Source organism: Tenrec ecaudatus, chromosome 3, assembly GCF_050624435.1.
Source record: "Tenrec ecaudatus isolate mTenEca1 chromosome 3, mTenEca1.hap1, whole genome shotgun sequence".
NCBI lineage: Eukaryota > Metazoa > Chordata > Mammalia > Afrosoricida > Tenrecidae > Tenrec > Tenrec ecaudatus.
In genome coordinates, this window is record NC_134532.1 from 66,832,100 (window position 1) to 66,858,672 (window position 26,573).

The 26,573-nt window shown below is 41.8% G+C and overlaps 1 protein-coding gene and 1 non-coding gene across 3 annotated transcripts in view; both read left to right on the forward strand.

Moving 5' to 3' along the window:
* Positions 1–26,573, forward strand: part of NR3C2 (nuclear receptor subfamily 3 group C member 2) — a 376,709-nt gene that overhangs the window by 54,427 nt on the left and 295,709 nt on the right. The window lies entirely within an intron of this gene.
* LOC142443844 (U1 spliceosomal RNA) lies at positions 9,412–9,574 on the forward strand. Its single transcript, XR_012783585.1, has one exon. It is a non-coding gene; the product is annotated as a U1 spliceosomal RNA (small nuclear RNA).

A 26,573-nucleotide genomic window follows, 5' to 3' on the forward strand; every position in this document is an offset into this window, starting at 1 on the left:
TAGGTCTTCAGAAATAAGAGCAGAGAATCATTTCCTTGTGTTATCAATTCCTCGATGGGAAAGCATATTAAAATGTAGAAAATATAATAGTATATAATTTAGTAGCATAATATACAATGTGGGTTGAGAGACAATTACAGTGTTTTATGTCCCTGTATTTTCCATTTTAACTGATTGCATTTTAGCAACAATTGGTTTCTGGCTGCAGCATTATTTTAGCTGTTTCATAAAGCTTTTTAGCAAGTTACTGCGGTGTAACACATAAAATAAATTCCTGACTTCACTCTTATCCATCATATTATGAGCGGGCATCTATAGCTATATACGTGTGTATACAGATACGCGCATATTTTATTTTTATAGGTAAGCATTCACTTTATAATATATTCTTTTTTTTTTTTTTTTGGCTGTCAGGATCTTGCTTCAGATTGTTGTCCCTAACGTTCATTTAGTGGCGTCTCCTTTGTTTAAAGTGAAGGATTCGTTTTAAACAACAACGCAGGCATCTGACGCCTATTTAGTTCATAGTAAGCTGATATAAACTGTACTGAATTCTGGGGTCACACATCACAAAGTAAACAGTGTCCTCTTGAATAGGAGCTTGTTGCGTTTTCATTCACACAGTGCCTGCAGTGTCCTGCCTCCCTGGACAGCCCTACCGTGGCCTCCTTTCAGGTGATCCCAGCGCTCGCTCCTCAGTCCACTTCCTGCCACTCCAGTCGGACAGTTCTTACGTAATGCCGATCGCACTGGGACACATTTCCCCCCGAGACTGTGCTAATTCCACTCCAGGATTTGCTTTTGTATCGCGTTTTGCTCCTCCGTACTGAAAAGTTAAAAAGGAAAGAGGAAGAATGCCCCTGTGTGTATCTCTCAGATTTCATTGGATATTTAATCTGCTGGCGGTGTCGTGGGTTGCGCGTTGGGCTGCTAACCACAAAGGTCAGCAGTTTGAATCCCCAGCATCACTCCGGAGGAGAAAGATGCGTTTTGCTCCTGTGAAGATTTTCAGCCTCTGAAACCCTGTCTTACAGAGTCGCTATGAGACAGAATTCCTAAGTGGCAGTGCTTTGGTGTGACATGCGCTGCTGCAGGTGGACCTGGCTCTCCTAATGCAAGGGAGTCACTGTTACCTGGGTACCTGAAGGAGTCACCACCCCATTTCTTTCCCTGTTTGCCCAGGTGTTCCCACTCTGGGGTGGTCTTTCCCTTTCCGATGCAGGCTTTAGACTTATATGGCTGCCAGCCATAGGAACTATTAGTTTGCATGTTCTGAAATGAGTGTGCTTAAAAGCTAGTAAGTTCAAAAACGGAGGCATTGTATTAACGGGTGAACTTTTTCTTTCAGTAATGTGATTGTATTCTGTAGGATTTTGATTTCTTAATTCAGTTTTTAAGATGACGAAGCAGTACATGAATATAGGTTCTTAAGCCTCAGCAATAGCCTTTGTACCTTTAGGATTTTTTGCCGTTGAAGGTTATGTTACAATCAGTAACTAGCGTATTTAATTGAAACAATGTTCAGATATGACTTGATTATTATCGTATAATTACTTCTGAAATGCATAAAAAGTGCAGTATATATATTGATCCATGCATAAAAGTATTCTTTGGGTACAACTTAGATTTTAATGATTTCTATAAGGAGCCCTGGTGACACTGTGAGTAAGCATTGGACTATCTAAAAGGTTGGTAGTTCAAATTCACCAGTTGGACCGAGGGGGGAAGGTATGGGTATCTGTTCCTGTTAGGTCTGTGAAACGCTCTATAGAGTTGCTACTAGTTAGAATCAGCCCCGTGGCAGTAGGTTTTGTTTGGAGGGATTACGCACCATTTAGGAATAATGCTAGTGGCCTCTTTAAAAGAGGCTATGACTTTTTTCTGAAGTTACAGCAAGGATGTCTCATCTTACTTCACAAAAGTAAGACTAAAAATTAAAAAGAAAAAGGGAAATGAGGGAGAAAATTATAAAGGGTCAAGAGACATTGAAAAATGACACAAACAAAGATCACCTTTAAATATATATAAGGAAAAGAGGGGAGATACTTTGCTACCAAATTTAAATTCTGAACGTGGTATCTCAAACCCTTGTTTTTTGAATGTTGCTGCGCAACCACACTTTTACCCAGGCCCGTAGAGGATTATGACAAAGTTCTTGTCACTGCAGGTAGACCGTGTTCTGTCTGAATTCCTCATGTTTCTTAGACCCGGTCCCCTGCTTTCTGCAGCATACGGTCAGGCCCCACTCCTGTGACTTATAAATCAGATTGCGTCCAAGACTGGACTGTGACTGAGGATGGCTGCCTCGACTCTGGGGAAGAGCCAAGTGTCATACTTTCGTGGCTACTAGAGGAAAACTGATGAAAGATAAGCCGTTGGACACTGAATCAAATGAGGTGCGCATCACTGCGTCAGGCAGCTCTAAAAGCGGACGTCTTGGATAGCACCGTTTCGGCTGGCCGTACCTTATAGCAACTCGGTGGCCCCTAACAATAAGCAGTGGTGACACAGTTGAGTTTGTCTCTGTAAGCCAGGTGAAGCCTTCCTGGTTGAGCGCGTGCATTCGCGAGGCTTGGGCAAGGTGTGTGTGAGAGGGCTGTGTTGCTGGGCCCTTGATGTCCTCTGACTGAGGTTGACTGAGGTTCAGGAAGCAAGGAGACCCACCTTCTCATCTCGGGTCTTCTAAGAGCCCTACAACCAGGGCGTCCTTTGTTGCCCATTCCTACTGACTCCTCTCCTGACTGCCCCTGGGTGTGTGTGGGGGGGGGGCGGGGGGGATAAGAGGGGAGGGAGAAGAATGACTGTTTGATATTAAATGTAAGATTTAAATATTGGTGTCATTTTTCCTGCCTGGTTTTATATATTGGAATTGTTGGATATGTTTTTGATAGGATGTTGTGAAGTGATACATACTTCTGTTTTAAAGAGTAACATTCGTGTCGTTTAAAATAGAGGAGAGTGACCTTTTCAGTTGGATGCAGACCGTTAGTTCTTCGTTGCTTTGCCCAAACATATTGGGATTTTATTTACTTGTCTAGTATTCCAAGCAGCAATAACAACATCTACTGTACCATATAAGTTATTTGCTGAAGTCATTTTCTCATGGCAACTTTTAGTGACTTGTAATTTGCCAGTGAGACCAGAATGAAAACGACTGTGTCTGGCAGGTGAGACAGGTGACAGCAATTCAGAGGTTCTAGGTCATCTCAGGATGAAGCCAGATAGACAATGATTTATTCAAAATGGTGTGTAGGCAGTGGGTCGTTCAGCTGTGTTTCACAGTGTGACGGGGTTCCTGGCCATGAGGAGGTATAAGGAGGCTGAAAAGTAGAATCAGAAAGTGACCCTGGGGTTTTCCCACAGACTTTTGGAAGCCCCCTTGGATTTGATGGTAAACGAGTAGCACATTGCCTCGAAGGTCTTTGTGCCACCTGAAAATGGCCACATGCTCTGGGCTTCAGACACTGGGGCATCAGCCTCAGAGAGGAACAACATGTTGTGTTGGGCAAACAATGTGCCCCTTCAGACCAATGATGTGGCCGTCACTCTTAAATCCGTAGGGAGGACCAGACGACTGGACAGCTCCATCTTTTCTCAGGAGAGAGCTGCAGTCCACATGCATGACTTGAGATGACTTGTGTTTTCTACGGTGGGGTCCCTCAGTATAGTTTTTTGGCTTCATCTCACCCCAGAATGGTGGGGTCACATGTTACTTTTAATTATTTACGGAAGGTCTAAACGTGCTACAGTAAAAAAACTGATGTAAGTTGTTGTTGTGATTCTAACCCATATGGACCGCATGTGACCGAGTAGAACTGCCCCATAGGTTTTCCTAGAATGTCATTTTTTATGGGAGAAGTTTGTCAGGTCTTTTCTTCCATGGAACTGCTCTGGTGGCTTGGAACCTCCGTCCCTTTTGGCTAGCAGCCAAGTCCAGAACCATTTGGCCGCTCAGCCTCCTTAAGTGAAAGTACAGAAATTTTAGTTTTGTAGCCTTGTGATTTCCTTTCACTTATTTATGAGGCTATCAACGGATGGCCTGATGTATCAGTCCGGAACAGATGCACTGAAGAATGCAAGGCACGATGGCTTTATAAAATGGGCCCACTGTCTGTCAGCTCCACGCTGCCATCTGGATCTGAGGCCCTTGCTGGTTCCTGCTCGGCCGTCCATCCGTAGGATGTGCAATGCTCATCTTCATGCTGTTGCACCTCCAGACCCTTGCAAGTGGAAGAGCGCAAAAGGCACAACCACATCTCCATTTACGTAGAGTCTTTCTGGGCGCTCCAGGGCCCTGCACAGGAGATTGGGATATGTCGTTTCTGTAGTACAAGCTGCTGCTCCGCACCAGGAAGGAGTTGTTTAAAAAGGATGGCCGCTTACCGTAGGCAGAAGGATGTGCCCCATGCGGCACACGTGTGCTAGAGGAGACTGCCAAGGTGCAGGGGTCAGGAGGCAGCCCAGGAAAGGGGCGTGTAGGAAAAGCTATGTCTTCCTCTTTCTCCCCCGCCCCGTTTCTTTCCTTTTTATTGGCAGTTTCATTGGTGCTTCATCTAGTCCATGTAGCTTATAATTCAGTAGTTCAGTCATATCAAGAAGAGCTGTACAATCTTGACCACAGTTCATTTTAAGGTATTTGCCCCCTGTACTCATGTAAGAAGAAGCTATATCTTTGTCATTTATTTTTTTATCTTAGCTTTCCATGTGAGCAGCAAGGGCCTTACCAAGTTGACTGATAGCATTTTCCCACCAGAATGGCCACAGATACTTCTTCATCTTCACATGTGGCAAAGGGGAAGGGTGGGAGAGAGAGAGCTCTGGAGTCAGGCTGAGTTTAAGAAGAATAAAACTGGGGGAGGGGCAGGGTGGCAGTGTTCTTCAACAATAGCAGGCTGTGGTATCATGGAAATGTTCAAGACCAGAAGTCAGGCACCCCCATGGGTTCTGTTCCCAGGTCAGCCAAGTCCTAAGTTCAGCAAATCACTTCACCCTTTTTGCCACCAGCGTTTCCTCCCTCCTCTCGGAATTGAAGGGAAGACTTTTTAATTATCTGAATTTTCTGCTCACAATTTACTCAGTTTGACTCCAGCTCTCTTTGCCACATGTGAAAATGATTAAGTGTTTGTGGCCATTGGAGAGGGGGCTGTGGGGGGCGGGGGTCATCAGTTGACTTGGTAAGGCCTTTGCTGCTTGTGTGGAAAGCTAAGGTATGCCCTTGGTCAGCACTGGGCCTCCTCTGAGACCCACCCGCAGCATGGACCTGTGACCACACAAGGGAGCAACCCTGCTAAGACTGGTCTTCAAAAGCGAGCTCCCGGTTTGGGCCTTTGATTTCAGAGAGGCGGACAGAGATGGCGGTTCCGAATGTGAGGGGAACCCGCTCCCCGCTTCTCATGGCGTCGGCGGGCTGTTGTTGCAGAGTGGCTTGAGTTGTGCAGGCACCAGCAGCAGCCTCTGGCGTCTGTTGGCATTTCAGCTCAGAACTGGAATCCGCCATAGCCCGTTTGCTCCTCCAGCAGAGAGCCACTTTGGCACGTCCGTGCGTTTGAAGCAGTCCGGCGATTAAGCTGATGGCCATAGCTTTGTCTTTTGGGGCAAAATGTGCCAGAAAGCAACTCAAGGAGACAGCACTGGCAATGCTCAGATGATGCTGAGTGATGATGGGAAGCAGTGTGGAGAGATGTCTGGAACATGCCCTGGGAAGGCTTGTGTCCTCATTTGGGCAGCCTTTGGATGTAAGGACGAGGGTCCAGGACCCCCAGAACAGCGCACAGTCGAGACTGCAAGTGGAATGACAGGGTCTCTTGGAGCCGAAGTGCAGAAAGAGCCACGCTATGGAAAGGCTTGGAGGTTTATTTGATTTCAGATGAAGAAATTGTCTCGCTCTCTCTCCCTCCATCTGTTTCCTATGCTTTTATTTCGTGTTTTACTCTAATCAAAGATATCTTTGTGTTCACAAGAAAACAGTGGCTAGAAACGTTGACGTCTTAAGTTATCTGCAAGGAACCCTAGGGGCGCCAAGTTTAAGTGCTCAGCCGTCCACTGAACGGACAGCGTTTTAAACCTGCAGCCCACTCTGCAAGCAAACGCTGGGCCGGGCATTCCCACACAGACGCACAACCTCAGAAAGCCGTGGGCGCTGTTCTACGCTTGTGCTGTAGGGGCGCTCTGAGTCAGAACTGACTCAATTCAGCAGCGCGTTTGGTTGGGTTTGGTTGAAGGCCTTTGCCCTTGAATGAGCGGAAAGGGAAGGGGGCCGGGGGTCTCAAATAGAAATCTGAGCAACCTGAGGTTTCTGTATGGAACTTAAGAGCTGTGATGAATAATTAAACAAGTTATAGCTAATAAAATATACAGCACATTGCTTCACACTAAAACATTCAAATTCTGCCTTGGGGATGAATGTTTTTCATTATTTTTTAATTGTTACCACGGTTGACCTTGAAGGTCTTTTCTGGCGGATAATTTGTTATGGTGAGAATGAGATCACTAAGCATTTTAGCACCAGCTGCATGATGCATAGAGAAAGTTTCTTCCTGGTGTTTCATGACAATGTGATAAATCTCATTTGCTGGGGGTCCCTTCTTTCAGCGTTACTGCCCTGCAGGCGTAGCTCTGGGTCTGTGATGCAGGTCCCTGAGTCCATGCTACACTGACCCATAGGACTGCCCAGGTCTAATGGCCCAGTCAGCACCTACAGAATTCCCCACCGGACATGTGAAGACTTACGGCCTGCTTTTCTACCCAAGACATGGCATGCTAGGAGCTTATTCCTCCGTACGTAGAGTTGGGCAAGATTTGTAACTGAAGCCTAGTTGTATAGCCTTCATTACCTTTTCATCTGCCTTCAGAGTTATTAGAGGACCTATAGCTATGGGAGGAACCCTGGTGGCGTGGTGGGTTATACTGGAAGGTTGGCAGTTTGGTTCCACTAGCTGCTCCCCAGGAGAAAGAAGAGTCTTTCTTCTCCCATAATGATTTACGGTCTTGGTACAGGGGCAGTTCTGTTCTGACCTGTATGATCCCATGAGTGGGAATCATCTCGATGGTGGTGAGGGGGGTGTTTTGGGTTTATAGTTGTGGATTGGTTACTAAGACACTTAGTTCATGGTCTTTTTACAATTGATTTTGAAAACAAGCACCATTAATGCATATTTGTTTATATTAATTCATGGACTTCTGATCATATTATACCTTGTGTGGAATATAGCATAGAAAAATGTGGCTACGGAATTGATGAAAGCAGAGGAAAAATGTGTAAATTTTTAAAACATAGAAAAAGGGAAAATCTATTGTATTTTAGACTTGAGTATGAAGTTCAGAATCATGGTGCTTACATGTATATTATTAGTGGGTTTTATGTCTATAGTTTAAATTATTTTTTAAATCCCTCTTTGTTAATTGTACCATATAATGTATAATATCTTTAGTTTTCTTTGAGTAATGTCTAGAAAAATTAAAGTAGTAATATATTTGCATATTTTCTTACTAACAAAAATAACACTAGTGTGATTATAAGTAGATACAAAGAATTATACTATATATAAATTATATACATATAAATATAAGAAATCAAATTACCACCAAGTATTCCCATGTTGATGTGACAATTTTTCATCATTACTTTTAGAAATACATATTTTAATACTTCTGATAATGGAAAACATATTTCTACCGCAAGAGATCCATTCTATTTTAGTTTGGATATGTAGACCAGAGGCCATGGTTCAGTTTTCATAAAATGTATCGTTTGTCCCTCCCGGATATTGCCAGTGAATTGTGCTTCACCCACAAAAAGCCTGGCCATTTTATTGAATGTGCAGTTCCTTATTGCCATCATCAGCTTTAACAAGCGCTTCTTTACAGACTCTATGAAGTCAGACTGTCTCCTTGCGTGACAGGGTAAACTTGGACCCTTTGCTCTGGTGATGTGAGTGTACATTTTGATATGGTAAGGCCTTAGTCAAACAGCCGTTGTGTTAACATTTATAAGACTTCATGTCACGACAGCAAAGCCGTCATGTTTAATTTCAGATGTATTAAAAATAGGTGAACTCCTGTAGTTGTTAACAAAGAATAGAAGTATGGCTTCCATCGGAAAGGAACGGAGGTCCATTAGACATCCAGGGTACAATCACCTAGACCGTCAGAGAAGTGCAGCTCCGTCGTCTGACAGCCAAAGAGACAAGGCCGCTCGAGACAGGCAGAGTTGGCTCGGCTGTAAAGCCCAAGGCCGGCTTTTCCAATTCAGAAAGGAAAATGATGCAAAGCCGTTTAAAAGGGTCACATTATTTCTTATGAGTGTAGCTACTTTTTAGCTAATGCAATGAAATATGTAGTCTGATGATACTTCAGGCTATCCTACATGCTGTTCTAGATTTCAAAGTTGTGAAAATTTTAATTCTTGTCATAGATTAATTCTGAGAATATTCTGGGTGTTTTTCTACCTTGTCCAATTTATAGGTCTTCATATTCACACCTTGGGTAAATTATCTTGTTGTTTATAAATTAAATTTGAAAATAGTGTCTCAGGAAATAAATTGAGATATAATTTATGTACATTAACGGTTTAAAAAATTCATTTGGGGAAGGCACCGATGTTTTTTGTTGAAGGGAAGGGATCGTATTTCATTGCTGTATGTATAATCCCACTTTATTTATAAGATCCTAACCATTTGTTTTGTTTTTTTAGTTTTATATATAACGTCTTTTAAAAACTTTATTTTTCCTCCCCCACACAGACACCTTGGTTGGCAATAGGAAGTTAGTTATCTTGTAAAAAAATCATAATTTTTTCATGGCCATTCTTAGTACATTTTATTTTTGGTGAAAAAAAATATGCTTCAAAACCAAATAGTTCCTAATACTTCCTCTCCCACCCCCACTATCATGATCCCAATTCTACCTTACAAATCTGGCTAGACCAGAGGATGTACATAGGCACAGAAAGCAACTGGAAACACAGGGAATCCAGGACAGATGACTTCTTCAGGACCAGTGGTGAGAGTGGTGATGCTTGGAGGGTGGGGAGACTGTGAGGTAGAAAGGGGGAACTGATTACAAGAATCTACTTATAGCCTCCTCCCTAGGGGAGGGACAGCAGAGAAGAAGACGGGGAGAGACATCGGACAGAGTAATATATGACAAAATAATAATAATTTATGAATGATGAAGGGTTCATGAGGTAGGGAGGAGTGGGGGGAGGGGGAAATGAGCAGCAGATATTAAGGGGTCAAGTAAAAGGCAACTGTTTTGAGAATGATGATGGCAACAAATGTACATATGTTCTTGACACAATGGATATATGTATGGATTATGATAAGAAGTGTACGAGCCCCAATAAAATGATTTTTTTTAAAGAAAAAAATAATTAACCACTGGGAAAAAAAAAAAAGAAAAACCAAATATGTTATACTTACCTGGCAGGGGAGGTACCATGATCACAAGGGTGGTTTTCCCAGGGCGAGGCTTATCCATTGCACTCAGATGTGCTGACCCCCGTGATCTCCCCAAATGTGGGAGACTTGACAGCATGGTTTGGGGGGCAGGGGAGCTGCATTTGCACTCTCCCCTGAAGAGAGAGAGAGATAAAAGAAAACAAAAAACCAAATAGGTTAACCCTCAGGTTAAAATGAATAATTTTGCATTACAGATGCATACATCTTATATCTATAAAGTTTGTGTTACGTACCTTCACACCCTCCTCGCCTGACTGAGCTGCTTGCAGGCTTGTCTTGGGTGGCTTTAGAATGGGCACTTTCCGGTCTTTCCCTCGCCTTGAATGCAAGACAGTTTCACGAACTTGGACAAGCCACTTAAATTTTGAGTCTGTTTTCCCTGTACAGTGGGTATATTGGTAGTATCTAGTTGTGAAGATTAAAAGTAATGATACAGGTGCATAAATGTTATTTATTAAGAGCATAGATCATCTTCTTGTGTTTTTCCTTGGCACCCAACAAAGGGGCTGGCACTTACGGAGAGGCAGAATCGTGGTTGAATGGACGAATCAGTAACTGGTCACTGAATTCCTAGAAAAGACTGCCGCTCGCTATTGTCATGTGCTTAATCCAAGAACAGTATTGTAATTTGACTCGACTTGACTCGTAACTTCCATGAAGCTTTCTCGGGAAGAAAGTGTGTCCTTCAACGCAGCAACCAAGGTAGAACCCTAGGATCATCTTCCGTTCTTCGGAGTCAAGTTTCCTTTGCTCACCTGTTAATTTAATTGCATGCATTGCGCCCTAAGGGTTCAGTGGTTAAGGGCTCACTTACTAATTCAAAAGTTGGAGGTTACTAATGGAAAGGTTGAAGGTTTGAACCCACTGGTTGCTCTTCAGAAGGAAAGACCCAATGATCATCTCCCATAAAATATGACAACGTGGGAATCCTGCGGAGCAGTTCTGCCCTGTCACCTTGGTCTGCTATGAGTCGGAACTGACTTGATGACAAACAATAAGAGTCACACGTTTTATAGCTATTGAGTCGAAGGAATGATTAAGGCCAGGGTTTTGCCAGGATAAGGAATTTGTATTAGATCTGTGTAGAGCACAATACTGAAGGAAAGGAGAAAGACTGGTGGGGGGAAAAATGTTCCAGGCAGGGAGGCTTGCATGAGCAAATGCTTAGAGTCTAGAAGCATACAACGTAAGGAGGATTAGTGATTGTACCAGATTATGGAAAAGCACATAAGATAAACTGCTGATGATTGGAAGTTCAAACCCTAACAGCCACTCCATGGGAGAAGGATGAGGCTGTCTGCTCCCATAAGTATGTAGAGTCTCAGTCTCAGAAATTCTACAGAGGCTATCTGTGAGTCAGAAGAGGGAAAGATGAAGCTTTCTCCTCCCAGAAAGATTTACAGTTTCAGAAAACTCACAGGGGCAGTTCTACTCTGTCCTGTAATGTTGCCATGTGTCTGAATTGATCGGATGGCAGTGAGTGAATGAGTGATGAGTCAGAATCAACTCGGTCCCAGTGGGTTGTGTTTTGTTTTAAAAGGGAAGGCATACAATTTCTTATTAGATTTCACCGAATATTTGAGAATTCTTTGATGTCACCCACTATATGGGTGACTATAAATAACATGCTCCTTTGCTTTCCTGCTAATAACATTCTTTTCTCTGTTCCAAGCAGACCTGCAGTGAATAAGCGTGGGTGCTTCTTCATACAAATGTGAAACCATTTTTCCAGGTTGTATTTCTGTATATGAAAATGTTACGGCACAGGTAGTATGAATATATAATTTTCCCTAGTTACATTTTTTTTACAAATGTCTGTGCCCATTTGTAGTCCTGCCAACAATGTATGAAGATATTCCTTGTTTCACAGGAATGGCAATGTTGGTATTAAAAACTGTCAGTGTTTTGCTAATCTGATGGGTATGAAATGTTTACTTATTGTTATATTTAAAAAATCTTCATTCTCCCTAAAGAGTCCCTAAGGGTTTTAATTGGAGAGAAAGTGACTCTTACCAGTTCCATACTATTGCCCATATCTCTTTGACCCCTCGAAGTGGCACTGAATAGTCTTAAGACTTCTGTGCTACACAGTCATTACCTGTGCCCCACTCTTGCTACTTTCCCAGATGCTGCAGGCTCCCTGGGGAGCCCCGAGGGACTCCTTCTACCCCAGACAAGTTCCCTTGTATGAGTCTGCGCAAGACAAGAACAAACAAATCTATGGAAGCAGAGCACACTGAAAATCTCAGTAAACTGCCCAAATCTCATTTATTATGTTGGGGTTTTCTCTACTAAGCTGCTCAGCCTTTCATGAGATGCCTCTTCCAGGCTGTAACAATTCGTGATCTCTCTTTACAAATGTTTCGTGCTTGATTCTTGTGGTTACTACTACCAGTATTTAAGACAATATTACGTTTCCCTTCACATTCTTACCCAACTGCCAGCTGTTTTGCTGTTTCTCCCATAGTGGTCTGCTCTTCCAGTTCCCTCCTCTTCTTACTCTTTATTTTTCAAACTGTTCATTTTGAGTTGGGCGATGGTTTACAAAGCAGAGTATCAGTTTCACATTCAAACTTTGTTTCATTTCCTTGACGGCAGTCCCCTCAATGTAACCTCACAACCCACTTCCTCCCATGTTTCCTGTTTCCATTCCTCCTCCTTTCCTGGCCCTTCTGAACTTTGTCTGTGGGTAATTGCTGCCCCCTTTATCTCAAATGACGGATTAGTCTAAGGCCTTCGGAACCCAGCAGTGTATCGTTCCCTTTATAGACCTAGCCATTGTTTGGCTGAAAGTTGAACCCTGGGGTTCATGTCCAGACCTGAAATGAAATGAAGGGTGACTAAGGGTCATCCATAGTCTCCAGGTTCCACCAGTCTCTACCTGACCAGTAAACCTGATCTTTTTCGTGATTTTGAGTTTTGTTCTACATTTTTCTCGCACTCTCTTCAAGCCATTCTAATGTGATCCTTTTCAGAACAGTTGCTAGTCGTAACTGGGCACCATCTACTTCTTCTGGTCTCGATCAGAGACTGATGTAAACGTGGTCCATGGGTTTACTGGCCCAATTTGTCCTAGGTTACCTTAAGTTTTCATGCTTCCACTGAACAGGGAGAAACTAATAGTTGCATCTTAGGTGGCTCCTCACAGCTTTTAAAAGCCAGATCACTAGTCATCGAAGTAGAACACTGTCTTTGGAAACTATATTATGCCAATTAACCTTGGTGTCTCTACCCCAGAGGTTCTCAACCTGTGGGTCGTGACCCCTTTGGGGATTGAACGATCCTTTCACAGGGATCACCTAAGACTATCGGAAAACACTTATTTCCAATGGTCTCAGGAACCGAGATACCAATCCTCTGTCCCCAGGCATGTCCGCCCACATGCAGATACAGCCAACATATGAGTACCGTTACCCATGCTACACCATGCTTCAAGACAAAATTTCATTTATTTGTAATTAGAAATATTTCACAAAATATAATTACATATTGTTTTTGTGACTAACCACTATGCTTTAATTATGTTCAATCTGTAACAATGCAAATAAATCCTGCATATCAGATATTTACATTATGATTAATAACAGTAGCAATATTACAGTTATGGAGTAGCAACAAAATAATTTTATGGTTGGGGGTCAGCACAACATGCGGAATTGTATGAAAGGGTTGGGGCATGGGGACGGTTGAGAAGCCCTGCTCTGGAGACCACCGTTCTGAGCTCTGAGGTTCAAGGTGGTTGGCTATATTTAAGGTTTTGTGCGCTTGTGCCCAGAATGCTACACTACATGAATAGATACATTTGCAGTCGTTATTGCACAAACAGCCTCTGGTCAAACCCGTGTGTGGCTATGCTCCCACTCTCCCTTCCAGATTCATCTAGGCTATGACTCCATCTACGCATCCACTTATAACTCTTCATTATTGCGGGACTATGTATACACCACCAGGAGTCCTGGTGGTATAGTGGTTACGGATTGGGCTACAATCCACACTGTCAGCAGTTCGAAACTACCATCAGCTCTGCAGAAGGAAAACGGCGTTCTACTCCCATAGATAGTTAGGGTCTCGGGGGGTGTCACTGTGTGCCATTGCCCCAGACAACATCTTCTCTTTACACTGACAGCACCTGCGCTCCCCTTCACACCCCCAGCTTTGGGAAGAGCACTCTAATCGTGGACACTTGGCATGTCAAACTCCCTCACAGGCACTACAGAAGAAAGCTAGGAGATCTATACCCCAGCAAACCCAAGAGAGCGATTCTTCTCTAATATATAGTTTTGCTATCAGTTGGAATCTATTAACAATGATTGATTTGGCTATTTTTAATAACATCTAAAATTTCATAGTCTCCTTCTACCCTTCTTTAAAAACTATGTTTTTCTCTTCAGCATTTATCACTAACAAATGGCATGTTTTACTTATTTACTTTTGGTTTTCCTCCTCTACAGTAGCACAAAATTCTGAGGAGAAACTGAAAAGTAATTAGGGATAAGTTTTCCTTTGATAATATTTCCTTAAGATAATATTTTATAATCTAGGCAAAAATGGAAGCATTGTATAGATAATAAAAACATAGAGATCTCAGTATATTTAACTTTAGTTCCCATTATATTTCAGCATACTTTCAAAGAAAGTATAACTATGTGGGGGTGGGAAGAAAGAGGCTTTGTTGATTTCAACGTTCTGAAAACTAACTTAAAAAGAAACGTTACTTATGGAATAAGGTAGGAACTCCATTAGAGTAGCAATTAAGTGCCTGAAAATTTTCTCATATTTATGTCTACTTATTTGTGAAAGATTTGTAATAATCTAATGTAAGCTATCTGTTTTAAAGAAAACCAGCTACATAAATATCATTTAAGAGTTCTGTGTAAGGGTTAGTTTTTCATAAAACTGATTTACTTTTTATTGCTAGAATTAGGTGCTTTTTGGCTTTGCACTTTTAAAAGTTCCAAATAAACGAGTAGCTAGGTTTCATTTTAACAAGCAAAATAAGTGGTTATTTCGAGTTTAAGCTAAAGCTCTTTGAAGCGGCAAGCTCTCTTAGCTTTGTAGAGACTTGTTTAACTGTATTTTGAGAGTCATTGAGGAGAAAGAACTGTGAAAAAGGAGAGAGTCCATTGCATGTTGGGTTACATTCCTTCTTTCTACAATATTTGAAACACACAAGAGCAGCAGCACTACACTGGCTCCTTTGTTCTTCTTGTTGGACAAAGCGCTAGATGGCTTACTGTAAAGGTGGCCGACTGCCAAGCTGTGGCGCAGATTCTTTCCCTTTCCTTTTTTTTAAATACTGTAAACTGGCACAGACTCAAGAATTACAGTTCTTCCTCTTATTTACTTTCTCCTTCAAGACTGAAGAGTTTCATCTCTCGGAAGATAGAAAAACAGTTGTGGTAGGGAGGGGAGAAACCCAAACAGACCCCACCCCCGCCCCCGCCCCCCTTGCTGTCCGCCTCACTTTGGATGGATTTCCGCTGACATCAGCACCACCGGTTTATGACTCTCGACCTCCGATGGAAAGAAGTGGAGTGCAAGAGTGTCGGCTGAGTAGAATTCAGAACATCTCTTAAACCCAATGCTGCTCCTAACCTTAAAACGGCATTGCCGTTTTCCTAGGTCTCCTGCCTTAGTGACAGCCAAGGTGGTGAATTGCATTTTAACTCTGGCTGTCCCTAGAATATGTTTTAGCTTTGGGTTCCAGTTTTCACGGTCATACGTTACTTCTGACGTTATCGCCTGCCCTTATATTGGATTTTCAATTGAGATGAGATGCAGACAGGGAAATAAAGGGGGCACAGCTCTGCCTTTCAGCTACTGGATGTGTCCCTTTTTGAAGCTTTGTTTTAATATAAGAAAAGCCTTGGGACTTTCATATTTTTTTGCAAAGATAATTTGCTATGTTGTTAAAACAGAGACATCGGAAAGAGGAAAAGAGACTTTCCTGATCAAAATAAACCTTGTCAAATTTTTTTTAAATGTTGCCACTTAACAAAGAAACGTTTTGAAGTTGCAAGTAGGGATGAAATGTATATTGTGATTGTTTTTCAAGAACATAAGCTGAGATTGTGTGTACCACCCTTGTCACTATGCTGGTTTTTAAATTTGGGCTTCAAAAAGCTTGAATTTATTTATTTATTGTAACACTACTTAATCTCTGTTTCTCTGAAAAAGGAAATTTCACTAAGACAAAATTAGAAGGTATTTGTCTTATTTGTAATTAAAGGTAGAAGAACTTAGCTTTTTATTCAGATGATTTTTTATAATCTTTTTGGATACGTGGAAGACCAAAGCCTGCTTTTTCAGAGATACTTTTGTGAGTTACTGTGATGGTGTTTCTCAATACCGTCAACTGTGTTTAATTTCCTGGGGTGAGGGTGTGGGGGTGCAGTCTTTGGATTGGTTGAAAATAACTTTACAATCTGGATAAAAATACATTAGTTGCCTCAGTTTTACTCACTTGAAAAAGATAGTGTGGTAGACCAAAGGCTAAGGATTCATGAAGATTTTTAAGGCATCAATATTATGTAGTAATTAATAATAATTTTTTTGGAAACTAGGAATTAACAGATCTTAAATTCAATGTTCCTCTACCAACTCTGTATATACTTCTGCCACTGCCGTGGACAGTGGATTGGGCGGGAGTGAGGAGACCAGGTTCTTTAGCCTGCTTGCTCTTCCTTTATTAATAAATATGATAATGAATCTTTCTGGGCCTGGTTTTCTCATCTGCAAAATAATGAGTAGCTTGAAATGAACTTAGAGGTTCCTTCCAAAGTGAAAAGCCTAGACAAAAATCTATGATTATTTTGACTCTATTTTTAATAGACTGAAATTAATGAATAATGAAAACATGATATTCTAAAAGTCGTGATTTTTTTATGTTCTTAAATGTAGGTGTGTCATTTTGTAATGTTGTATAATTTGAATAAATTTTTGTCTCTTCACACTGACATTGGGAATATTTCTTATTTATGATAAGCTGTTGTCATTTGATAACGTTCATGTAGAGAATGTTGAGTAAAAATGGCTTGTATGTGGAGTGTATGTAGGAGAAGTTCCAATGCCGATATACCCTTGTAAGCCCAGGATACCATGTCACATGTTGAGAGACTGCTGTAGCATACCATGACACAAGACTTTGTGCTCAGATCCTGGGTTTAATTCCTGGTTCTTTCGCTACAAATTTTTATCCCCCAGACAATTTGTTACAACAGCCCAATTCAGAGCTTCCTTAGTTCCAATATGAGATACTGTGTTTTATCTGAGCTCAAATTACATTGTCTGTGTGGCTACTCTTGACATTTTTAAATAGGTAAAATCAAAGCTATCAATTCAAGGAGGGAAATCTAAGGAACTGTGTGAGCCAAGCAGATGTTTGCTTAGATAATAAGAACGGAAGCCTTGACAGGTAAAGACATTTGTTGTTAACCAGCTGAATAAGAAGTAAAAATGTAGATAGAATCAAGGCTTTGAGCGGATCAGATTGTGCAAAACTTTATAAGAAAATAGGAAGGCAGCGGTAGGACGGGCTTCCAGGCAGGAGGAAGAGAGAAATCAACAGTGGACAGTGCGATGTGGTGATGGGACCTGGATCCCCTTGAACAGGAAGACAAACAGAAACTCTTTCAGCAGCAAATCAAAGGGCAGCGTTGCTTTGTGCAGTAAGAAATGTTTGATCCCATTGGGCTTGATAGCATTGCATTTGTACTACTTGCACAAAGTGCTGGTTTATTGTAATGTCAAAGACATCCAGCTTCTTGAAATGTTTTCCAAGTCGTAAAAGAAGTACGCAGACACATATATGTGATCAGATGTTGCTGAAAAGTCTTTGAATTATAAATGGTCTGTGCATTTCTCTAGAAGTAGAAGGGTATGATATACTCCTGGATTAAGAACTAAGTAAGATAACAAGTTATTTAAAGTGATAAAACTCTCTGAAAGGTACTCAGAAGTCACTGGAAGGATTGGTGCGTGGAATCTTGCTTTATTATCCCTTATACACCATGTTGTAACACAATACATTTTCTTTGGACATGATCCAAAGAATAGCTGAATTGAAATATTAATGATTCGGAAGAATGAAGTAGTCTCAGACTTTCTCTTTCCCATGCCTTCTATTTGGTACCAAACCATTTTCAAACTTTTATAATATAGGATTTAAAGCAAGCTTCTATGGATTTGATTGCTTAAATGTATTGCTGACGGCCAACTGGAAATGCTTTTTTCATTATTTTTGAATCATTTTATTGGGGGCTCTTACAGTTCTTCTCACAATTCATCCATTGTGTCGAGCACATTTGTACATATGTTGCCATCATCGCTAACAAAACATATTCCACTTGAGCCCTTGGCATAAGCTCCTCTTTCGTTCTCTCTCCCACTCTCCCACGCTTGTGTATCTTGATCAATTATATATTGTTGTTATTTCATATACTGCTCATTGTCTCCCTTTACCCACATTTCTGTTATTCATCCCCTTGCGGAGAGAGGGATCTATATATCCAATCTTGTGTTGGATTCCCATTTTCTCATCCTTCCACCTCCCTGACCATCCATCCCCCTACCCTCATATCACTACTCCCATTACTGTACCTGAGGGATTTATCTTTCCTGAATTCCATGTATCTAAAGCTCTTATCTGTACCAACGTGAGTTCCCTGGTCTAGCCAGATTTGTAAGTTAGAATTGGGTCAGGGTGGGGGCTGGTGGAGAAAGTATTCAGGAATGCAGGAATGACGTGTGATTCATTTGTGCTATACTATACTTTGGTTGAATCATCCCGTCCTTATACCACTTCCGTGAAGGGGATGTCCAATTATCTACAGATGGGCTTTGGGTCTACACTCCAACCCTTCTCTTTTGCATGATATAGTTGTTTTGGATCTTTTGATACCGATACCTGATCCCATCGACACCTCATGATCACACAGGCTAGTGTGCTTCTTCCATGTAGACTTGTTTGCTTTCCTGCTAGATGGCCACTTGTTTGTCTTCAAGCCTTTAAGACCCCAGATAAACGGGTACCATCTGCTCTCTTCCCCACATTTGCTTATGCACCCATTTGTTTTCAGCGATCATGTTGGAAGGTGAGTATCACAAAGTGGCAGGTTATCAGAACAAAGTGTTCTTGTGTTAAGGGAGGCCTTGAGTAGAGGCCCAAAGTCCATCTGCTATCTTAATACTCATCATATAAATATACACACATTGGCCTCTATCCCTTTCCTTATAAATTAATATATTTACATATATACATGCTGATAGCTATACCTCTAAAATAGCTTTAGCCTCCTATTTCTTTCCTCTATTTCCTCTGACCTTCCTCCTATCCCACTATCATACCCTCCATTTGGCTCTCAATATTTCCTCTTGGATACATTGCTCTTGATCAAGCCCCAACTCTCATTACACGCCCTCCTTACCATCAACTTTAGATCTCTTGTTTTCCCCTTATCTCTGTGTTTGTTGGCTCCCCACTCCCCCTCCCCACCCCTCCACTCCCATGTCCCCCTGGAACCACTGGTCCCATAGTTTTCTCCTTGGGATTGTTCATCCTGCCTATATATTTTTCATTATTTCAATCTTTAAAAATATTTTTAAGTGTTACTGACATATAATGCACATATCATTCAATTAAATGATTTATGCATATTAAAAAGAGTTGTGCAATCATCACGACAATCCTCTTTAGTGGGTTCTTTGGCCTTTTAGACTAGCTCCTCTCGTGTTTGATAACGCTGTTTGCTTTTGGAAACACCTGAATTGTTAGTTGAGGTCATCTTCAGGGATATGAAAGTCAGTGAGAAGTAGTGTAATCCTCGCTAGAGGAAGGATTAACAGGACCTATAAGAGAGGGAAAACCCAACTAATTTAGAATTAGAGATCAGGAAATAGTGTAGAGAATTCTGTTTCTGCCACTGTCATTAGTTCCTGGGGGATTTTCAGAAGGCAAGACTTCTTTCTGCTTTGGTAGATTAGAGAGATTAAATGGATTGGAGAGAAATATGAGAGGGTAAAATGTAATGCCGTTATTTTGTACCAGATGATAGGTGTTAACTTAAATACATTGTTGAAAAGAGCATTCTGCTTTTCTAACATATTATGCAGGTTTGTTACACTTCTGTTTTGAGACTTGAGTGTGAAATTGTGAAGATGAGTTTTTTTATACATGGGACAATGTTTACCCTTGCTCGTTTCTCTTCAGGATCATGGTGCTCAAGACCTAATAATAAGAGATGTTTGCAGAATGAATGCATGACAAATCAAGGGCAGAGAGAGAAGCATTGTTATCGGAAAGTCATGTTCTGCCTCTCTTTGATTTTATTGTTCGGGTTTCACCACTCACTAGTTGGTGACTCAGCAATGACCTTATTTAGCCTTTCTAACTTTTGGTTTCTCCGTCACTAAAATCTACATCACAGTACATCTAGGTTGATGGAGGATTGAATTAGGTAATATTTCCATCTCCGCAAAATTTTAAGGAAACTTGTAGGGCACACACTTCATTTTTGGGGTATCCATCCTACATTTTTGTCACTGTATAGATCTTTCTCTATTTTTCTCTGCTGGTGAACTAAAGTCTATATATAAAGCCCTCATTGTACTCAGTGAGGAGCCATGGTTTTTTTTAACTTTCTCAAAGTTGAAATATGCTGTTTAATTCTGTCATCCGGCATTGCCCCGAGAGCCTCTCTTTGCCGCTGTGTGCTCACGAGGTAGAGGCTGACAGTCACCACACCCATGCTGTCCTCGCTCAGTTCCCTAGTTCCTTCTGCACACCAGTCCAGAGCATATTGGTTTTTTTTTTTTTTCATCTAGCCTCTCTACCACGTGTTTGTAAAAATCAAGAGTAGTAGAGAGAAATGAACATTGGTAATTTATTCTCTAGGTAAATACACATTGGAAAAAGTAGTTCTTTTGCTTTATTTTAAAGTAAACTGGATTACGGAGTGTCTCCTGTTTTTTTCCAGATAACTCAATCTCACCACTCTCCCCTCCCATTCATCCATTTAAAAAGCCATTTAAACTGCATGTTACTTAAGGAAACTCCTACGTAAACCCCTTGCTTTTGACAGCATCCCATGTAATTTTACACCAAACAATGCGCATCTGTTTCTTTTGCATGTAGACATACTGAAACACATAGGGGTATTTGAAAGAAAGTCATGTAGGAAGACTAATTATACGTTTCTTCTTTCTACACCACCTTCATGATTACATTCATTGGCAAATCTTTAGCAAAAAGAAATTGAATAGCAACCTTTTCATTGCTTTAGTGGCTTTTTTTTAGGGGCGAGGGAGGGGTTTTGGTTTTTTCACTTTTTTACTGTTGAGTTATTTTAATTGGGTTGCAGTGAAGTGGTTTCAGATGTTGGTCCAAATAAGCATTCAGTAGATAGAAAAGTTGTCTTCTAAATCGTGCATGTGCATGTGTGTGTGCATGTGTGTGTGCATGTGTGTGTATGCATGCATGTGCATGGGCGTGCCTGTTTGCCTTTGCCTTCCTTAGCCTATTTGACCAGGCCACTCTGGGACTCATGAGGCCCAAGGTGCAGGTCTCCTCTCAGAAGGAGCAGGAGCCCTGCTTTGTTCTGCGGTCGAAGCTCATGGGCTCCTTTGGACAGTTGTCACACACCTGCCACAGGCCATCCATCTCCACAGGACAAATCCGAGCTTCCATCCCCGCTGCTGGTAAAAACACTTCAAAGCACATGCCTTCCTGTGGATGGGCTGGCCACGTCCTCTCTGTGGGCAAGACTGCATGCTGTTACTGATTTAGAAAATGACTGCTTCTTGAAAGGTAGTGCTTGGCTCCAGCCTGCCAGGGCCCAGCAGTTCCATTGGAGTCTGCTTGACTATGACTGCAAACGTGAGTGGTCACATGGCCCTTGGCAAGTCTCACCCGTCCCCCTCTGCTAGTGAAGCACCCCCACATCACATTTTCTTCTACAAATCTGTTGTGCTTGGTTTGTCTTGCTTTCCTCTTTAAATTCCTGCCATGGAGGCAGATAGGTATCTCTAGATAAAGATTTACTTGGTAGCACCGCTCTGAGTACAATCCATTTGCCATGGAGAGAGAGCAGATCATGGCTCTCAGTCCAGTGAGACCATGGAGGATTAAAGAGAATTGGTAAGAGCGACGGTGATGTTACAAGTGCAGAAGAATGATTTCAATGTCAGCTTCCCCGTCTGTCCTCAGTTACGCCGCCCCCCCTTACCCTTCTTTACCCTCAGCGACAGCCCAGGGACCAGGGACTGACAAGGGAGGAGTATCAGTTAGGTTTTGTCACTTACTTCTGACCTCTTCAGAATGCAGTGTGTTTCTGATCATGCCATCATTGAGTTTCTATGTGCGATACTGCAGTGCAAACGTACAGAGCCAGGTGGTTTACATGTGTCAATGTGGATCTAGGCTCTAGTTTGCTTCTGATTCATATTGTGGGCACTTTCGGAAACAAACCTTCTAATGATTGATTTGCTCCATCCATTTATAGCAAACATTTTTCAACCACATAAAATCACTGATGCGTGCTATCTGTCGCATGCCATGTAAGGAATTGTGACTTTGTAATCCAATCTAGATTATTTTAGCATAAACTACTTTAAGAGAATCGTCCCCCCGCCTCCCAGCAAACAGGCATTGCCAACTATGGACAGCGCCATTATTCCGCAAGAATTTTCGAAGCATTCTTCTTTTCATGGGATATGGTTAATAGCAACAAAGCAGTAGTGGGATAGAACTAGAAAGGAGCGGAATGTAACAAATTCAGAAAAGGTTGATAAAGTAGTGAGTGTCGAGGAACATACATTGTAAGCAACTTGTGTCTCCAGAGGCCTGTATCTTTAAATAAATCATTCTGAGCAAGGCAGAGCTGCAGCCCTGTTGGCATAGTGGGCACCGCATTGAACTGCTAATCTTAAGGTCAGCAGTTTGAGCCCAGCAGTTGTTTCTCAGAAGACAGATCAGGCTGTCTACTCATGTAAAGATTTATCACCTCAGAAGCCTCCAAGGGCAATTCTAGTCTGCCCAATAGTGTCACTGTGAGTTGGCATCTACTTGATGGCACTGAGTTGGGCTGGAGCGTTTTGAGAGGCGGAGCTAGCAGTTTGTGAATTGATGATGAACCCTCTTCTGGGTGCCCTCGTTTCCAGGGTGCACAGCCGTGTCAGTCGTCAGCTCCTTTCCCACTGCTTCCCTGCTAGCCTGCGGTTGGAATTCCATGCACAGTTCATGATGGAAAGGAGCGCTCCCTAATAGAGTCACTGTGTGTTTGCTGTCTCAGGGACCAGGGAGGGACTTAACGTTCGGTATGTACATGTGACAGCACCGTGCTCATTATAAAGAGAGACCACTGATTTATCATTGTTCTAAATAGTATTAACGGTGTGCTGACAGTAGCAGAGATGGGAGCCAAGTCCAAAAATTGGCCCTATTGTTTCAAGCACTGCGGCACCACTTGGGAGTCAGTTCCCCTGGTTCTCCTGTTTGCAGAGGCAGCAGTTCAACTGCACGCACACGCCCGGTATGAAAGGACCTGCCACTCAAAGAACTGGGGAGCTACTGTGGGGTCTCTTCCCTCTCGCACAGTGGGTGGCTGTTCCCCTGAAATGGAAGTGTGCAAGGCTAAGAGAGAAGACCCATCAGAGTATCATGAGGTTGGAGGCTGAGGGAGAGAGACAGCATTTCCACACGAGTATCCTGCCCTGGAGAGGCAGTATGAGTTGGCAGTGAGTGTCCCAGGGAAGTATGGAAGGAGACTAGGAAGGCAGGTGTCTGACCTTGGGTGGAGAGAGATGGGTAGCCATTGGGACAGAGCGGGCTTGAGAAGCACTTAGATGGAGTGAGTGGGGATTTGGTGATCCGTTGGTGGTGGGAAACTGATGGGGAAATGCTCAAGATGACACCTGGGGACCTGGTAGTAGAAACGCAGCAGATCAGGTTTGTGGAGGAAGGCTGAGCATTACTCCGGTGCATCCCGGGGGGGGGGGGGGGTAATGTCAGGGGAGGGAGATATTCTTCAGTTTTTCAACATGCTTGCATTAAACATAAAAAATAACAGGTTTTTATGCTTTTTCTTTTTTTAAAAAAAATTTAATACCTTCCTCCAAGACGGTTCTAGTCCCCACTTTGCTGTCACTAAAGTAATGCTGAGCAAGAATCCGTCCTGAGGTGAATAATGAAAAATTTGGGTAGTTCTCTAAACTTAGGAGGTATATCACATTGACTTGGTGACTTGATGGCTATTAAGTGGGGATTGTGGTTCCGCTAATGAACTGAAGAACTCAAGCTGATGGTCCCATCATTCAATCCAGCAGCGTGTCTTAAAATTTCAGGCTAATATCCATGTTTATACATGATTGCTTAGTTGGAATTCTTTTGGTACGTTAACATTTTCATATTAAACACAAGCTGAATTTTAATATTCAGCCAGAATGTTTTTTTCAGATTATTTGAGAATATTTCTAAACTTGTTGGTATTTCAGAATTGTTAGCTGAATGCTGGCATTGTTTAACATTAAAATTGCATTTCAGAATGTGATATAGACCAAGAGAAGAATCATAGTATACTAAAAGTTTATTTATAACATTTGACTTGCTCTATCAGCTTAAATAACCCTAATTCACTTAAACTACTCCTAACCTTCAGGCACCATTTGAAATGTCGTAAAGCACTTAAGCTCCTTGTAAATCTGCTTTACTATGTATGTTGACTTTTGGACCTAAATCAAAACCCCACACTCTCTTTCATGGAGTCTGTTTCAGTTCATAGCAACTCAACCCTTACAGATGCTATGGGACAGAGCAGAACTGCTTCTTGGGGAGTCTGAGGCTGTACATCACTGTGGAAGTAGGGAGCCCATCTTTCTCCCATGTAGCAGCTGGTACCGTTGAACCACTGACCTTGCCAACATAGCCCCATGAAAACTAAGCACGCATCCGTGAATGATGAGTAACGTTATTGCTTGGAGGCTGGTATTATTAATTTGCATTTCAAGTGTGATGTACAGTTAGCCGTTGTTTATTCCTGGAAGAGATCTGCTGGTCAGATGCTTGAGTGCTAGCTGAGAGGTCAGCAGTTCGAGCCCATCACCCACTGCATTGCATGGGAGAAAGATGCCGCAGCTTGTTTCCTTAAAGTTTTAAAGCTTTGGAAACCCTATGGGGCAATTCTGGGCTGTCCCTTAGGTCCTCTCTGAGATGAGAATGGACTCAACAGCAGTGAGTGGATTTGTTTTTTACTGTTCTGTTAACAAAACCCTCATACTACAAGTTAAATGTTAACATCAGGTTCTTTCACTGATGATTTGCTGTCCTAGGAAATTTGTTTCCACAGCGGTTCTCAGAGAAGGATTATTTTGTTGTTTAAATTTTACCTTTAATACTCAGGAGGAGTGTAATCACTGTGTTTGTGTATGTGGGGAGAATGGGAAATAAGCAGAGTTTTTGATGATTTGATAGGACTTGTCTATGCTTCTGCTGGAAGGTTTATAAATTAAAGATGAAGAGAAAGTTTGGTTTGAATTAATCAATTTGGACCCTACTTAATTAGTTTATGCCTTGAAACTTTATAAATGAATCCCTGAGCCAGGGTTTTCCCTCTTTTCATACATTTCCTAGACTGTTGTGATATTTCTAACAAACATATTTATAAAAAATAAATCACTGAGACTGCCCCAGGAGTTTACGCATGCCACGAGTGTGAAAAAGAATTCCCGACTCTCCCTTAGGCACACATCGTGGGCAGTTGTGGTTCAGAAGCACTCCAGCGAGGTCAGCCTGATCTTGAACATACACACTTGTCTGTATGTGAGTTAGTAGCCCCCCATGGATTTTCCAGGCGCCTTCTGATATCAAGTATTCTGTCTTGTTTTCCCCATAAGTGTACTCCTACTTGTCAAAGCAACCTTCCTTATCCGGAGGTCTCTGAATCTACAAAGCATATGTTTGGGGCTGCTTTGGGGCTGAAATGAGGTAGATCTGGGTTGGATTGTGCTTAAGGTAAGAGCAAGCAATGAGTGTATAAGATTCTTGGAGAAACACACAGACAGCGAGGGGAAGGCACAGGAAAGAGCTTTGGGGAAGGGGAGGGAAGAGATGAATCTGAAGTCATAATTTTGAATATCCTTTTGGGTGGACTATACCTGCTAACTTATTATTTTCTATGAAATGGAATACCAAGTATATATTTCCCAGCATCTTCTATTTTCAACAGAATAATTTCTAATTACTTTCATTGTTCCTGAAACAATTTATATTTGTTTAAAGGTATGGAATACTCAAATTTGTATAAAGGTGTGGAATACTCAAATTTTACTGGAATACTCAAATTGGTGGAAGATAGAATATTAGTGATAGATTTATAAAACAGAATATTTAGGGCATTATTTATTTAGTTTTGATACTCATTTTAAGGACAAGCTTTACCATATAGTGAAATACTTTAAAAATTCTCTCTGAGGTTAGGTTATAAATTAGTAAACTTTTTAGGAGACTTGACAGGAAGGCGTCCTAATGGGTCCATGGCTAAAATCTCCAGGGATGGGAAAAAATGGATACTTTTATTTTCACTAACCCCTAAGGCCACAGATGATCCACACAGTGATATTCAGAATTCTGACAGTGCATCCATTGGTTTCCACGCTTCCTCTCAAACCCTCCTTTAGTTCAGAATGCAGGTAGTACGCCATAGTAATATTAGCAAAACCTGTGACTTAACCACAGATTAAAAACCCCACATATTGTCACATCACATTACAGTGGTTCAAGATACCTCCAAATAATTAAGTCCATCAGAGCATTAAAGTTACAGTGTGTACTAAGCCCACGGCCAGATCGATCTTGTGGCCCAAAGCATTAGTAAAGCAGTCTATTACCATATCCTGTTTTAAAACATTTTGGTAACTCCCAACTTCATTGATATCTTTGTCATCCAGTTATCATTCTAAGAGGCTGTTCATAGACTTCCTGAGAGGACTGGAGGACTGCTCCAATGGAGCAGTTAAGAAAAGGTTGACGACAGACAGCAGCGAAGGTGAACAGACCATGGGCAGAACTGAGGAGATGCTTGTTCGAGTCTGGAGCTAGTTCACTAACGCTTCCCTCTGTGGCAG